The sequence below is a fragment of the Zalophus californianus genome, chromosome 9 (genome assembly GCF_009762305.2).
Source record: "Zalophus californianus isolate mZalCal1 chromosome 9, mZalCal1.pri.v2, whole genome shotgun sequence".
NCBI lineage: Eukaryota > Metazoa > Chordata > Mammalia > Carnivora > Otariidae > Zalophus > Zalophus californianus.
In genome coordinates, this window is record NC_045603.1 from 47,438,396 (window position 1) to 47,456,502 (window position 18,107).

At 40.1% G+C, this 18,107-nt stretch overlaps 1 long non-coding RNA gene across 5 annotated transcripts in view; it reads left to right on the forward strand.

Moving 5' to 3' along the window:
- The window catches only part of LOC113921301, a 100,935-nt gene extending 98,507 nt beyond the window's left edge, over window positions 1-2,428 (forward strand). For all 5 annotated transcript variants that reach the window (XR_003519627.1, XR_003519630.1, XR_003519628.1 and 2 more), the window contains 2 exons: window positions 766-959; window positions 2,194-2,428. This is a non-coding gene — a long non-coding RNA (uncharacterized LOC113921301). The remainder of the gene's footprint in view (window positions 1-765; window positions 960-2,193) is intronic.
- The last annotated feature ends 15,679 nt before the right edge of the window (window positions 2,429-18,107 follow it).

Below are 18,107 nucleotides of genomic sequence, written 5' to 3' on the forward strand. Positions count from 1 at the left end.
TTAATGTTCAATTCTACCTATCAGAGTTGGCCTTGTTTTAGGTTTGCCAAAATTTAAAACCCACCCCCTGCTTTGACCTAGGCCTCACCTCCATTACTTCATGCAGGATGAGATAGAAGTCTCAGATACCAGGAAGTGGAAGTTCCAGAGCCCAGGCAAAGGGGCTTTTTGGTCCCCTCATTTCCTGCTCAAGACAGAGCTGAACAACATTCAGACATTGCCTGCGCTCTGTGCCAAGGGGACACCACTTGGAATGTCTGAGCAGTCCAGGAATTCTGAGCCCATTCAGTTCACTTGGACTAACAGAAGGATGGAAAGAATTTTGCCCACAGATCAGAACTGAGCCCAGGGAGGTGATTTTCTGAGCTCTTTCATGACCTCACCCGCGTCAGAAGTGGTAGCCCCTGGGGCCATCCCAGCATGCCCTCTTTCCTCTTCTAAGGCAGGTGCAATACCAATTTTCTCTCCACATTTGGGACACTATTCTCTAATAAAAAAGCACTATATAACAAAAAAGCAAACTTCCTGGACAAGAAGGGACTTTTTATAGGCATTTTGTAAACATTATGTGCTTTTTTTTTTCCTTCTCCTCTTGTTCCAAATATTTGAATATTTTATCTACCTTCAGGGAAAAAGATTCAGAGATCCTAGTGTAGTGTGCTTACTTCTCTCTTCTAAAAGAAAGGGCTAACACAGAGCACCTACTGTGTGCGAGCAGTGTAGGAAATGCGTTATGCTTGTTTGTTCACTCTATCTTCATAACAGCTTGCAGTTGTAGGTGATACCGTCATCATCCTCATCATCTCCATTACACAGATGAAGAAACTGAGGGACAGAGAAGTTAAGGAATTTCTGGCTAGAACGTGGCAGAGCTGAGAGCACAGCCTGCTTTCGAGAGCGTGTGCCCAACCACCGCAGGCTGGCTTTCCACCTCCTCCCACCATCTTGGCTGAGAGCTGGTAATAGGCTGTTTATTTTTCATTAACAGCAAAGTAGACTTCGTGGAAAGGGTCATCCTCAATTATTCCAGTGGCTTTGTCCAAAGCTTTCTTTCTTATTCCCTATTCTCTTTGTCCAATGTCATCTCTTGACCATTTCTCCTATGCACTCGTCTGGATATGGTTTTAGGCTCTCTCACCCTGTGAAATCAGAATGGCTCAGAGTGGCTCGATCTGTCCTGCCTCTCAGCCCACTTTTCAGGCTGACAATGGTTAGTCTACATTTTAATTGCGGTTAGATTTAATTATGACTGTGACAGTGGTAGGTGTGACATTCAGGAGAAAATAAATAGAATTGATTTAACAAACATTTCTACACCCATGAAAGGTATTTCCATTGCTCAAGACGACCAAAAAAAAAGGACTTTAACTCAGGAAGCTGATGGGAAGTAGGGGAACAGAATAGTATGTCCTGTCACTAGCATGCTTGTATCAAGGTTCTTGATTAGAATTTCTGGGCTGTTTGCACGCACTTCCTCCAAGGCAGCAAGTATTTGCTCTCTTTTGCAAGCGGGATTGAGATTTGAGGGGTCACGTGATCTGGTTCAGGTCTGCAGTTGGGGGGGGCAGGTGCACCCCAGTGCTCCTCACTGCTGGTTCAGCCCCAGGCCCCGACCCCCACCCCCGGCCCCCGCCGCCTGCTTCTTTCGCTTGTGATGTCACAGGATGTAATGAACCAGACAGTCTGCACCTGAAGATTAACATCTTCCCATGGAAAGGAAACCTTTCCTCCTGCTAATAACCATGCCAGGTTATGGGCCCTAAATTTCTTAAGAAATATCAGTCAGCTTGAAAAGAAAAATCACTCACCCCGCCTACATTTATAGTGATATGTGACAAGAGTATCAGGTACTGATACCAAGTAACTGCACCCTGTGTTGTAACTCTTTGTAATCCCCCCAATATGCTGGTGGTTTCACCCCCGGTCTGCCTGGGGTACCCCTCAGTTTGTACTACTTTTTTCTTAAAAGACATTCTCTCTGTATCTCTCTCTCTCTTTCTCCGTGTAGATATCATAAGACAAACAGTGATCCATGACTTGACATAGATATAATTTATATAAAATATATAAACGCACTGGGTAGACATACTACATTGTACATATACATGTGCATATACATAAATATAATGTTGTTTTTACTGTATTTTCCCCCTTTTTTTCTTGGCTTACCCTTTCTCCCTCTTCTCACATAAGCCACCTGCTAAAAGAAACCATGCTGGTCTGAAGGCGTGCAGGTGCCCTCGGTGCCTATTCAGCAGTTCCCTACTGAAGACTGGAGCGCCCAGCTGGCCACTGAAGACTGGTCTGCAGCTCCCACTGCTCAGGCCACTGAATGGGTAGGAACAACCACTGAGTGGTCTTAAGCTGGTCTTCCACAAAGGCACACAAAATGGAAATAGAAATGGAAAAGGTTGACGGAAAATAAACAGTTGGTGAAAAAAAAAATAAAAAAAAAATAAAAGAAACCATGCTGTTTCATGTCTGTATCCTTTCATAGTTTTACCAATGCTCATGTAACCCTCTTTTTATAAATACGTCCATACACACACGTTTATACACATGCATTTTATACAAGTTCATGTCCTTTTCTTCTGAAGATGGGATCATACTGCATGTATTTTTCTGCATCATGCTTACCTCACCCAGCATTTTCTGGTGGAAATCCCTTTAAGTCAACTTGTGTAGCTGCAATTCAGTCTTTTTAATAGCTTTCTAATATTCCACGGCATGAGCAGTGCCACAATTTACTTGACTCTTCCCCTAGATTTCAGGCAGTGAAGATTATGGATCAAAACATAGACATTTTTAGTGGATGTTACCTGATTGCTCTCTAAAGATTCTTTTTCTAGTCAATTTAAAATAAACGTTTCTAGGGGTGGCTGGGTGGCTTAGTTGGTTAAGCATCTGCCTGCAGTTCAGGTCATGATCCTGGGGTCCTGGGATCAAGTCCTGTGTCCGGCTCCCTGCTCAGTGGGGAGCATGCTTCTCCCTCTACCTCCGCCCCTCCCCCCAACTCACGCTCTCTCGCAAATAAATAAACAGAATCTTTTAATAAAAAAAATCTTTGTATAAAATACTGCTGACATTATTTTTACATCATTTGCATTAAAATATTGTAGTTATAGAAGTTACCTATTCTGTTTGTTACCACTTTTATGATACAAGTTTTATATAAACACGTCTTTATTTTCTGTTATAGCTTCTTGATTTTGCTCTTTACCTCCCTCTTTCACCTACTCTTTCTGACTAACGCTCATTCAGCTTCCAGAATCAGCTCAAACTCAGAAGTCACCTCCTGTGTATCAACTAACCTTCCTTCCATTTACCCCAGGCAGATAGAATTCTTTCTCCCCTGTATCAACTTATTTAGTGCCTTGTATTGAACTTGCTTGACTTTGTCAGCCCCCTGAACTGCAAGCTTCTAGAAGGCAGACTCAGTGTCCTCTTCACTTATATTAAATCCAGCACCAAACACAGTACTTTAATACATGGCTACTCAATATTTAGTAGACAAACAACATATTTAGATGTTTTTTGGGTTTTTTTGTTTTTGTTTTTTTGAGAGAGCACAAGCAGGGGCAGAGGCAGAGGGGGAAGCAGACTCCCCACTGAGTAGGGAGCCTGATGCGGGGCTCGATCCCAGGCCCCCAGGATCATGACTTGAGCTGAAGGCAGACGCTTAACCCACTGAGCCACCCAGGTGCCCCGATACTTAGGTGTTTTATGAACTTTTTACTTCACACCTAGTTTAAATGCCTTAATTAGTGCTTCTAAAAAACTTGCTGAAGAAAAAAAGATTGGGTTAACTCAGGTTTCCCAAGTGAGATGATAACAGAGCATATTTGTGATGCTTATTATATATTTTAGAGAAAGAGCACTTATTCACTTCACCACAGACTCTGAACCACAGCACAGAGGTAATAAGAACCAATGTGCGTTTTTTCCCTTATCCAAAAATGCAGTGCCTGCTAGTGTGATGGGCATACTTTTGAGAATATAAAATGAGATACTGATACAGTTCTTAGCCCCCACCCTTGAGCCTAGCCCACTGCTTTACAGAATTTTTACTTGTTCTTTCCCTATCAGCACCCTATTGGGTAAAGCTTCCTGCAGAGTGTGTGTATGATACAGAGATCAGTATCTTATCAGGTCATCATACATTCTTATTTTCATCTTTTATCTACTTCAGTGATTACTGATGAAGAAATTTAAGAATATAAATATTAATGAAAGGCTTGGATTTGCATAATTTTTTATCAAAAGCTTTTTTTTTGTCTCAAGAGAACCAGTCAACTTAAAAACTATCAGAATAAAAATATAAAGAGATGACTATCTTGAAAACTCATGTTTGTTTATCCTTCTGTAATATTTACTGTTTGGAAAACAATAGTACATTCAAATTTATCTTAAAGGAAAATTTGTCTCAAATCGATATGTAATTCCTGGCAGATAATAAGTGCTCAATAAATAGTTATTGGATCATGGACTGAATTGTGGTAGCTGACAACCTCATTTATAACTTTGTTATTTTTAGAGTTGTTTTAAAATACTCACACCCAACATTCTCTAGCTGATGACTTTAAAAAAAATTATTCCAAAAATGTACATTTGGCAGAAACCAATGTTGCTCAAGGACCTCAACAGGAAACCTATGTTTGGCTTCTTTCCCCTTGGCAATTTAGAGCCAAAAGCAGCTTCTAGTGACAAGCTTATGGCAGTGTTTTTGGACCATTGGCTCATGTAAATTTTTTGTGCTTTTTGTGCCAAATCTAAACAGACTAAAAAACTAAAACTCAATTTAAAAGCAGATTTGTCTCCAAAATTTGACTTAGGAATATGAGCCTTAGTCTATATGTTACTGGGCAAATGATAAGCATGTGAAGGAAGGGATGAAGTTTAATGTGGGCAGCAGTTCTAAAAAGCACAAAATTATTTAAGTACAATGGTGCCATTTAAGGCATTTGGAAGAGATATCAGAGAACAGAATTCACTTATAGAACCTGTTCAACAATATATCAGTTCTTTGGCAAGAAATTAAAATATAAAATATTGCTCAATTGCCCCTTCAGCCAACATTCCACTCTCCCAATATCTGAGAAACTGGGCAGGAGAGGAAGCAGACTGCTTCTAATTACCCTGTAGCAGCCGAGGATTGCTTAAACTTTCAAGGTATGAGATGGAGCAAGGGAGAAGATTGAAAATAATAGCTTTCACCAACCTGTCACAGATCTCTAGCTTGACAAATAAATGAAAACAAACAGCTCTAGTTTTCTTCTTTGGCCCTTGGCATCATTTTCCAAATACTTATCCCTGGTGGAACATTGTCATTTTTTTGACAACCTCCATCAGGGTTCTGTGAATCCTCCTTGGGTACTGGAGAAAGAAACAGGTCCTACTGGTCTATCCCACCATAAAGTGGCTGAATCACAGACATGGACATGGAGATGGCAAGAAGACAGGCTGGCTCTCAGAGGCACCGAACTCAAGTGATATTTGATACAATTTATTTATGGGCACTTGGAGTACAAAGATGCTGCAGAAGCAGCCTTCTAGAACTCTCTCTTCTCCTTTTCCTGGACCAGTGGCTAATCTCCATTAAAACAAGACTGCTAGACTAGCTTACCATTCAAAGTCTTATTGTTTTCAGAACAGTGAATTCAGATCATATCAAATTTCTTTCTTTTTTTGAGCTAGGAAACTCAAAGGCTAACTAAACGAGCCTTCCCCAAGAGTTCATAGGTCTGAGGAAATTGTGCCTCCCTCAGGTTCTCCATGAGCCTTCTTACCAACACATAGCTGGACGAATGGGTAAAAACGATGTAACAGTGAACTGGAACAGCCAGTTTCTCTGGTATGTGACCATTGTACCTACAGCAGGGACAGCCTAAACTCCAAAATCTTTTAACCTATATTTAGTCCTGAGAAGTCCTGAACACAGCATGATCTACTTCTAGAGACCTAGGTTCATGGTCTCAGGGCTCCCATGTGTGGTCGGTACATATTGATTGAGCACCTACTTAGTGCCTGACATTGTGGCAGGCTCTAGAATACAACCATGAACAAAACATGCACGTTTTTCCCCCTCAGGGTTCTCACAGTCTAAGAGAGGGAAGCAAGTACTTACAACAGCAACTTTTTTAAGTATTGGGTGCCAAGGGGTCACATGAGGAGGAGCACCCAGGAAGAACATTGCAACTTTGAGTGTAGTTGGCCTCACCCCCTTTCCCTGTTTCTTTGTGACTGGGCATTATTAGCATCCCAGCCTGTGAACACAGGAAACTGGCAAATAGGAAATGATGGCCAATTATCTCCAGTGTCTTCCACATCTATTTTGTTCTTCAAACACTGCCTTTGTGGCTACTTTGGGAAAATAGAATCAAATGTTACTTAAACCAGTGATAGGCACTGCATGGTAACAGGCATTCACAAATGCCTTTCTGAGGATTTGAGGATAAGCCAGGAGCCGAGACAAATGTGATACTATGTTAATGTCACACTTACAAAGGACTTACTCCTCTTATGTACAGTCACATAGACTATGCATTTTGAACTCTGGGTGCTTCTGATTACAAGTCAAAAAGAGCCTTCCAGGAAAGCAAACTGTTCATATACAAGACTTTCCATTTGTTTTTGGTCTTTGTGAGCTATGATTAAATTTTGTTTTCTATTTCCACACAACAGAGTCTGAGTTAAAGTTCCCCAGAAGCAGAAGAGGATTCATGTGCAAGTGATGTACTAAGCAAATGCTCCCGTGAGAAGGCTAGGTATGGGGGTAAGAGAAACACGACAGGGAGTGGAAGAATCTAAGCAGAAGCACAATTTCAGGTAAAGCCCCAGCTTCTATCTGGTCCTTCAGGAGGGCAGCTCAGGAATGTAAATTATACCTCAGAGTTTGTCCCAGTTGGTACCAAAGAGTTGGTCTTTCACAAACCCATTTCATAAACCCATATCAGTCACTCATCGGCCACCCAAGGAGACATAAACTCCTAGGCACTTAAACAGTTTTTTGTGTGTGGGTAAACAGCTCTAGTATCCAACAGCAGGGCTCAAAGTGAGTTATAGCTGCAGACTATTTAGGAGATCCAAAAGGATCTGGGCAAAGCATTGATAGAGTTGTTACAAGTGCCTGTTGTTACAGTAGATACACAAAAGATAAATAGAAGGGAATCAAAGCATACATAAAACCATAATTCACAAAGAAAGGCAGAAAGAAAAAAGGAGCAAGGGAACTACAAAACAGCCAGAAAACAATAAGATGTCACTAGTAAGTTCTTACCTATCAATAATTGTTCCAAAGGTAAGTAAACTAAATTCTCCCATCAAAAGGCATAGAAGGGATAAATGGATAGAAAATAAGACCCAACTAACTGTAGCCTACAAGAGACTCACTTCAACTTTACAAACACAAATAGGCTCGAAGTGAAGGGATGGAAAAAGATATTCCCTGTAAAGTAGAAACCAAAAGAGCGGGAGTAGCCGTACTTATACCAAACTGGATGTTAATTCAAAATCTAACAAAAGACGGGGTCATTATATAATGATAAAAAGGTCAATTTATCAAGAGGATATAATAATCATAAATATATATGAACCCTAAATTAGGACACCTAAGTATATTAACAAATACAGATCTGAAGGGAGAAATAACAATACAATAATAGTGGCACTTTAATACTCCACTTTCAACAGTGGATAGATCAGCCAGAAAATCACTAAAAAAAAAAAAAAAATGCTGAACTTGACTATACTTTAGACCAAATGGACTGAACAGGCATATATAGAACATTCCATCCAACTGGAGCAGAATATGCATTCTTCTCAAGCACACACAAAGCATTCTTCAGGATGAATCATATAAGTCTTAGGAAATTTTAGATTGAAATCATACCCAGCATCTGTTTTCGCCACAGTGGTTTGAAATGAGAAATCAGTAACAGGAATAAAACTGGAAAATTCACAGTTGCATGGAATTTAAACAACACACTCCTGAATGGGTCAAAGAAGAAATCAAAAGAGAAAAAACAAATATATTGAAACAAATGAAAATGGAAACAAGCATACCCAGACTTACCAGATGTGGCAAAAGCAGTTCTAAGAGGTAAGTTTATAGCAATAAATGGTTACATAAAAGAAAAAGTAAACCCAACAACTATACCTGCAGGTACTAGAAAAAAAAAGCATAAGCCCAAATGTTAGCAGAAGGAAGGAAGTAACAAAGATCAGAGCAGAAATAGAGACCAGAAAAACAGCAGAAAAAAAATCAATGAAACTAAGAGCTGGTATTTTGAAAGGATGAACAAAATTGACAAAACTTTAGGCAGACTAAAAAGAAGTCTTAGCTCTATTTGAGAAGATTCAAAATCAGGAATGAGAGCAGAGCCATTACAATGATACCACATAAATACAAAGGATCATAGGAGACTATTATGAATACAACTATACACCAACAAATTGGTTGACCCAGAAGAAATTAATGAATTCTTAGAAACATGCAACCTACCAAGGCTGAACCATGAAGAAATAGGAAATCTGAACAGACCAATTACTAGTAAGGAAATTGAAGTAGTAATCCAAAACCTCCCAACAAAGAAAAGGTCAGGAAGTCAGATGACTTCCCCAGTAAATTCTACAAAACTAATGCCAGTTGTTCTTTTTTTTTTTAATTTTGTATTGTTATATTAATCACCATACATTACATCATTAGTTCTTGATGTAGTGTTCCATGATTCATTGTTTGTGCATAACACCCAGTGCTCCACGCAGAATGTGCCCTCTTTAATACCCATCACCAGGCTAACCCATCCCCCCACCCTCCTCCCCTCTAGAACCCTCAGTTTGTTTTTCAGAGTCCATCGTCTCTCATGGTTCATCTCCCCCTCCGACTTACTCCCCTTCATTTTTCCCCTCCTGCTATCTTCTTTTTCTTTTTTCTTAACATATGTTGCATTATTTGTTTCAGAAGTACAGATCTGTGATTCAACAGTCTTGCACAATTCACAGCACTCACCATAGCACATACCCTCCCCAATGTCTATCACCCAGCCACCCCATCCCTCACACCCCTCACCACTCCAGCAACCCTCAGTTTGTTTCCTGAGATTAAGAATTCCTCATATCAGTGAGGTCATATGATACATGTCTTTCTCTGATTGACTTATTTCACTCAGCATAACACCCTCCAGTTCCATCCACATCGTTGCAAATGGCAAGATCTCATTCCTTTTTATGGCTGCATAATATTCCATTGTGTGTGTGTGTGTGTGTGTGTGTGTGTGTGTGTGTATATATATGCCAGTCGTCCTTAAACTCTTCCAAAACACTGAAGAGGAGGAAAACTCTTCAAACTCATTTTCCAAGGCCAGCATTATGCGGATACCAAAGCCATATAAGAACGCCACAGGAAAGGTACAGGCCAATATCACTGATAAATATAAATGCAGAAATTCTCAAACATATTAGCAAAACAAATTCAGCAGCATATTAAAAGCATATACCATGATCAGAAATAAAAGGCAACCAAAATTGGAAAGAAAAAGTAAAATTAACCCCAGGGGGGGATATGATTTTATATTTAGATGACCCTAAACACTCCACCAAAAAACTGTTGGACTAATCATAATTAAATTCAGTAAAGTTGCAGGATACAAGATCAATATATAGAAATCAGTTGTGTTTCTCTACACTAGCAATGAAATGTCTGAAAAAGAAATACACAGAAAACTATAAGGCATTGATGGACATTAAGAAGTGAAATAGAGAAGACACAGAGGGAAAGATCTCCATGTTCATGGATTGGAAAAATTATTAATATGTCCATACTACCCAAATCCATCTATAGATTCAGTGCAATCCCTATCAAAATTCCAATGGCATTTTTCACAGAAATAGAGAAAACGATCCTAAAATTTGTATTGAATTACGGAATACCTTAAAAAGCCAAAGCAATCTTGAGAAAGAACTAAGTTAGGGTTATCACACCTCTGACTTCAAACTATACTACAAAGCTGTAATAATCAAAACAGCAAAGTACAGGCATAAAAGTAGACAGACACAAAGAAACAGAATGGCCAGGCCAGAAATAAACCCTCCCCTACAGAGCCAGCTAATATTTTACAAGGAACGGATAGTCTTTCTAACAAGTGGTGTTGGGAAATCTGGATAACCACATACAGAAGAATGAAACTGGACCCCTATCTTATATCATTCAGAAAAACTAAAATAGAGACTTAAACATAAGGCCTGAATCCTTAATACTCCTGAAAGAAAACAGGGAGGTAAAGCTCCTTGACATTGTTCTTGGCAACAAGTTTTTGGGTATGACACCAAAATCACAAGCAACAAAATATAAGTGGGACTACATAAAACTAAAAGACTTCTGAACAACTAAAGAAACAGTCAACAAAATGAAAGGGCAATGTGGAGAATGGGAGACAATATTCGCAAACCATATCTGATGAGTTAATATTCAAAATATGTAAAGAATTCATGTAACTCAATAGTAAAAAAAAATTTTTTTTGACGGGAAAATGGGCAGAGGAACCAAATGGACATTTTTCTGAAGAAGACATGCGAATAGCTAACAGGTACATAAAAGATATTCAACATCCCTAATGATCAGGAAAATGCAAACCAAAATCACTATGAGATATCACTTCATGCCTATTAGAATGGCTTTTATCAAAAAGACGAGATAACAAGTGTTAGCGAGGATGTGGAGAAAAGGGAACTCTGATGTAGTGTTAGTGGGAATAGAAGTTGGAACAACCACCATGGAAAACAGTATGGAGGTTCCTCAAAATATTGAAAATAGAACTACCATATGATCAAACAATCCCACTTCTGGATATATATCCAAAGGAAACAAAAACGAGACCTCAAAGAGATATCAGAGTCTCATGGTCATTGCAACATTATTCATAATAGCCAAGATATGGGAAGAGCCTAAGTATTTGTCAACAGATGATTGAATAAGGATATGGATTGTGTGTGTGTGTGTGTATAAAGAAATATTATTCAGCCATGAGAAAGTAGGAAATCCCGTCATTTACAACAACATGGATGGACCTTGAGGGCATTATGCTAAGGAAAATAAGAGACTTACAAGACAAAAACAGTATAGTATCACTTATATGTGAAATCTAAAAAAAAAAAAAAAAATGAACTCCTAGAAAGAATAGAATGGGTATTGATAAGGGCTGGGTGGTGGAGGAAATGGGAAGATGTCAGTCAAAAGGTAAATATTTCTAGTTATAAGTAAGTTCTGGGGATTTAATGTATAGCATGGTACCTATGGTTAACAATACTATATTATATAATTGAAAATTGCTAAGAGAATAAATTTTTTAAATTAACATAATGTATTATTTGTTTCAGGGGTATAGGTCTGTGATTCATCAGTCTTACACAATACACAGCGCTCACCACAGCACATACCCTCCCCAGTGTCCATCACCCAGCCACCCCATCCCCCCACCCCTCTCCGATCCAGCAACCCTAAGTTTGTTTCCTGAGATTAAGAGTCTCTTATGGTTTGTCTCCCTCTCTGGTTTTGTCTTTAAGAGAGTAAATTTTAAGTGTTGTCACTACAAAAAAGAAATGGTAATTATGGGAGGTGGTGGAGGTATTAACTAACCCTACTGCGGTAATCATGTCACAATACATAAGTGTATCAAATTATCATGTTGTATATCTTAAACTTACATAATGTTAAATGTTAATTGTATCTCAAAGCTGAAAAAAAAAATCTAGAAAAGACTTCAGCCAGATTTTTAGGTCTTGAATATCCAGTTGGGATGTATAATTTTTAAGATAATTGCTCATCACTGAAAGCTTTTGAGAAAGGAAATGATATAGACATATCACTCAATCCTGAGATATATCAAAAGTGCCTGACCCATGCAAGGCCCTCTATAAATGTTTGTTGAAAAGAATTGGATATCTTTTCCAATTCCTTACATGTAATTTACTTACATGTAAAAAAGGAAGATAGTTCACTAGGAATGGTCTCAAATTAGAATTTTGTAAATTATTATCCTGGAAAGATTTGAAGGATCTTTTCGATAAGAAAGATTCATAACTGTCCTGAATCTAAAGATGTCAAATTCTGTCAGAATCTATAGATACCAGAGTAAATGGAAAGAGCTAAAACTAAATATTTTAGTAATTCAAAAGAATTCAACCATCAAACAACAAAATACAAGATTGGAGTCTAAGGGTGACTAACAAGAATTGGAACAAAATTCTAGCCCTCCTATTTAAAAAAAAAAAAAAAAAAACTTTACACAGCAAGTCAAAGATGAAGGCTCATAAAGAGTTCTATAAAGGGGTGCCCGGGTGGCTCAGCCTGTTAAGCACCTGCCTTCGGCTCAGGTCATGATCCCAGGGTCCTGGGGAGCCTGCTTCTCCCTCTCCTGCCTGTTGCTTCCCCCTACTTGTGCTCGTGTGCTCTCTGTCAAACAAATAAATAAAGTCTTAAAAAAACAAACAAAAAAAGGAGTTCTGTGGCAGAAAAGATCCAGGAAATGTTGCGGGAAAGAGATAGAGTCACACTTGAGGCCTGAATGCACAGAGCAAAAGATTTTTGGAGTTATGTGACCAGGAAAATTGAAGGCATCTGCTGTTAAAATTTTGATTGCAGGACCCTATAAAAAGGAAAGAGGAGAAAATAAAAATCTCAAAAAAAAATTCTAGGGTAATAATGACTTGTACCTAGTTGATGCCCAATAAGTATTTCATAAATTTCATGCTCAGAAATGCTGACAAAAGAGCATAAAAAATCAAGAAGTAGTGTGTCCAGAAGAATAACTGATTCGCCATCCAGCTATTGTTTGTGGAAATTTGGTGAAGGAGAGAAGGTGTTTGGTGGAAAACTCCAGCAGACCATGAAACCTGCTATACTCACCGACCTCATCTCATGATGGGAGTACACACAGTTCTGTCTTCATATATCAGCCACATCTGTGCCACAGAATTCTCTACTCTGGTCCCAAATGATTAGACCAGGGATTCGTTCTTGAGCAAGGTGAAGTTTGGTCAGGTGCCTGGGAAACGGCATGGTGTGAAACACTGCCCAGTGGGGTGCTCCATGTTGAATGGTGATGTGCTGGGCCTACCGGATGTAAGATGCCCACAGAGAAGAGAAGAGTGACAAGATGGTCCGTTTTAGAGCAAGACACGATGCCTGGAACCACTGGAGCTACCATTGTGTCTCAAGCAAGTGGAGGTCACCGTTTCGATTCCTTGAGCCTGTTCTACATTCTAATTTTGGAGATCTAAAGGACTATATGCCTGTTCAGGTAGTTCCATGGGCTTCCTTAACACCATGTGTATTGTTACAATAAGTCCATATCACCTAAGCAGATCTCGGCATGTCTCCTCTTGGCAACCTGAAAGAAACAAACCATTACAGACTTTAGCTGTAAATACGTATTATACACATACCTGTTGGGTGAAAAGGGGGGACTGATTCACTCTAATGAACCAACTTTTAAAGTTAATACTGCCCCTGCAAATCTGCTCTGTGAGTTATCTCTTCCCTATACCTTGGATAAAATCGAGGCCAGGATACGTAATTTTTCTGATCATGCTTAGGTAATACAACTCTTCCATTATTTCCATCACAAACAGTCTCTGTAATTTACTACCACTAGTTCAGTGTACTTAAAACAAGGCAAAGGACAAAACCCTTCACGTGTCAATTAAGGCTAAAGGCTCTCCTCTCCCCCAGCTGGGGGGCAGCAGGCAGCAAGCATGCCGTGGAAAGGGGGCACGTCAGGGTCTTCGCTCTACTTTCAAACTCCATCTGCCCATGAATCAACTGCAGCTTCTGACCCATCCAGGGCAGGAGTAGGGGATAGGGTCAGGAAAGACTAGACTTGACTGGCATCCATCTGATGCTGGTTTTCTCTGGCTTTGAATGGTATGTAAAGCTGGCTCTGTTGTAGGTACTTTAATGGGGTCTTCAGAGATCCACCTCTACTCCCAATCACCAGGGATCTCTGCCCTGTGCTTTCTAGATATGGGCACTACACTTGCCAGCTGGCTACACAGAAGTCCTCAGCTTGAGACACTGGGGCTGTAGAACTTCAGCATCTCTCTGTTAAGGTCTTGTCAGCAATTCATGCGGTCTTAGAACCTAAGATAACTGCTCCTGGGCTCTCTCTCCCTATCCACTAGGACCCTCTGTCCTGGGAATATAGTCACTTTTTACACCATAGCCCCTATCCTACATCCAGGTGCTACTTGGGTGAGCCCATTGCCCTCAGTGGTCATCAGATGTGAATCAGACCATGGTCCATTATGTGCCCCAAGCATCAGTCTCCCCTTGAAGCCCTTCTCTCTAGCCCTGAAATATCACAAAAAAATCACTCTCAGTACCTCCCTATGAGGGACATGGGGGAGCTGTGAGACACTTACATCCTCTCTCTTAAAGAATCCTCCTTTTAATCTCCAGGTTTCTAGCCACTTCAGCACTTTTATACCCAACTGTAGGGCAGCTCCTTTGCAAGTCCTACATAGGTAGTCTGGAGTCTCACTTCAAAATGGAGGAGCATTTGGAACCTATTATCTTGGGTCCTTAGCCAAAAAATGAGTCTGAAACAGTCCTATTTTAGCAACTTGTTGCATATGTAAAGACCTTTCTATAATTCAAGAGACATGTAGATTTTTTTGTCATTGTTTCACTTTTTAAAAATATTGGCAACAATCCAGTAGGAGCCTTTCTTCTGAAATCTACAAAATAGAGTCTAACATAGTACTTAATGAGATAGTCAATGGAAAGTTTAGCATAGGGCTTGGCACATAGTAAGTGCTAAATAAACATTAGTTCTTCCTGTTACTAGATATCCTTTCACCTACATGAAAAAAGAGAAGTGGATTTGAGCATCTCAGTTGGGATTAAGGCTTGTATGAATATTTGAGATCCATTTAGCTGCTTTGATCCCCATGAGTGTGATGAGTGTATGAGGTAATTATCCTAGCACTCATTCTTTTCACTAGTTGCCATTGAAAACTGTTTCACTCCTCTTGGCCCACCAATGAGGGAAGTCTGCTGATTAGTCTGAGGTGAAGGATAATGCATAAAAATATACAACCCTTAGAGAACAGAACCATCAGCACAACTGCCTGAATTCAAAGGATTCAACATCTTAGAAAAGATCCTCTTATCCCTTGCTCAAGTCCCCACCCTCAAGAACATGGAATTTCATAATCTGTGCTCCAATTATCTTATTTCTTTTCTTTTTTTAAATTTTATTTATTTATTTGAGAGAGAGCATGAGAGGGGGGAAGGTCAGAGGGAGAAGCAGACTCCCCACTGAGCAGGGAGCCCGATGCGGGATTCGATCCCGGGACTCCAGGATCATGACCTGAGCCGAAGGCAGTCGCTTAACCAACTGAGCCACCCAGGCGCCCTATCTTATTTCTTTTCATTTGAATCCTATAATGTTTGTCATGGTTTGTTTTTAAGTATGTTAGGTTTATATTATAACAGATGCATCTTGCCGTCGCCATCAGAATACAAAATAAGAGGATACTCTTTTACTACTCAAATTAATAACTCAAAGCCTCACCTATTTCAAGAATGATTACTATCACTGCAGAGTTGTTCCTTTATAAGCCAAAAACTCCAGGAGGTTATTCAATCTGATACTTGTCCTATTGCTTCACAGAAAATCTGCTTGGTGCACTGGAGTGCCACATTATCTGTGGCTATTACTAAGGTTTCTGGAAGAAAAAAAAAAGTGTGATGGACATTCTGCAATGCATGTAGAGAAGTATTTAAGAATACAAGTAACAAACATGTCTGTAAGAGTGCTGATAAATAATCCCCCCTCCCCAAATAAAGAGGTGGCCCAGCACTCCACTCAGAGCCTCTGCTTCGATGATGGAGACATAGCAGGGAGTGGTTTCTTTGAAGGGGGCAGGGAGATGAATGCACGAAGCGGGACAGACCCCCATATTATGGCTCCTCAGTACACACTCTTTCTGTTTACATGAACTCGGTCATTTCCTCAAGGCTACCAACAGTGACAGAGTGGCTAGGAGAGAAGGGTCCCCAGCCTCAGCCACAGGGTGAACCATCTCACATGAGAATTCAGGTCCTGGAAGGAAACAACCCTAGACCAAACTGCTCTTTCCAGCGAGAAACTTCTCCTCAGATTCGAGTGCTCTCCTGCTCGGTGGCCTCAAGCTGGGGCCAGTTTAATCTATTAGAGATGTCTTATTAACATTAAGGAAGGGGGTTGGTGCCCCTATCCCTCTCCTTCAAATCTCCTCCACCCTTGTACCAGTTTGCCCTCTTCCTTCCAGCAATATCCGGGCTCCCTTACTAAAAGGGGCCAAGCAGGTAGAGCTTCCCGGAACAAAGAAGATCTATGCCGGGCAACTGGATTGGCCCCAGCTAGAAAGAGAAACAATACTTGGTGAAATAGTGTCCATTGTTTACATTTGCATGGCAGTTTCATTTAAAAGGGGTGAGGGAAGGAAAATTCATATTCTCCCACATTGGCCATCTTGCTACACAGGTGGTTGAACCACTGAAGAATTTCAAAATACTGGGAAGATCTAAACTCCAAGGTAAACTTATTGCTACTAACTAGAAGTTAGACTTCCAAGAAGCTAGCAGGGCAAATCCTCAAGGCCATCCATTCTGAGTGAGTTGAAAAATTAAAGCTACAGCTTTGTAAGGGTTGACTAGCCTCAAAACACATCGATGATTGCCTCATACAGCACACACCACGTACAATGATTTGCTGGCGGTTCATGGGCAGCAACACCGGTGCAATCAGTTGAGAGAAGTTCCTAGCCCAGATGCTGGATGTACTGAGTCACCTGGAACCTCCTGCCACCTACCCCTCCCACTGCTGGCTGCACAAACATGTGCGTCGCTTCAGAGGCTGATTTAAATGACTGGCCTCTGGGAGATGGTTTGTAACACATGTAGAAAAAAAATTCCATCAACACCTATAAAGCTGACCATTTAATTCTTCTGCCTAGAACAAAAAGAACTTTCTTTTGTTTATCCGTTCTTCACTTGGTGGTAAAAGATATGACAGGGAAACTAGCTAAAGTATTTGCCTTTCAGATTATTTTTGATAAGTTATTTTGTCTTAACTGGATGGAACATGGCAGCAATGTAAAATTTTAAAGTTTTCAAAAACACAAGGTCAGAAATACAAAAGAAAGTCTAAAATTTCCAGTTGCAGTCTGGCTCCATAGAGGTTTGCAAAATAACACAGATGACAAAGTTCTGAATTGAGGGACAAATTTTGGCTTCCCTGATGGAAAACAGCTAAAACAGCATTCATGTCTTGCCACATTTTCTACCCTTTGGTATCCTTCACTTTTTCCTATGGGAAAATTCAGAACTCCTTAACCTGAAAGACAAAGACCTTGACAATCTAGCCCAAATCCTCTTTTTAGCTTTATGTCTCACCCCACCCTCCCTAAAATCTACAATCTCATAGGACTCCCCACTTATTCCATGTATAAAACATATAACATAGTCTATATTGTTCATAGATGTTTCTTGTACCCAAGAGGTTCTTTCTACTTTCTCAACCTGAAAAAACTTAGCTCAAAGGTCACCTCTTAAGAAAGACTTTGAAACTGATCACTCCCTCCTCTGTGCCCCATAACATTAACTTAATTACACTATTTTATTAGTAAATAAATTTGATTATTTGTCTGCTCATTTCCTCTTTGCTCCTTAAGGCAAAGAAAATATCTCATTCTCTATATCTGTCCTGGGTCCAACAATGCCTGGCACAAAGTACCCACTCAACAAATATATGTTCACTGGTGTTGGCTATTAAGGATCAACAACTTGTGAACACCCCCTTTTTCTGAGCCAGAAGCAAAGCACCCAGCACCAGGCTTAGCCTGACTGGGCTCTAAACCCAACCACATAGTTACCCTGGAGGATATGAAGATGATCTTACTCAGGGGACAGAATAAGATGGAGGTTGATGCTCCATCTGCTGTGAACTTATGCCCCAGTTACGGAACCTGGGTTTTGGTCTTGATCCTGGGAATATACTTTCAGCTCATCACTGGATCCACACTTCATCTTTGTGTGTCCAAGTTTCTGTGTTAACAACATGCTGTCC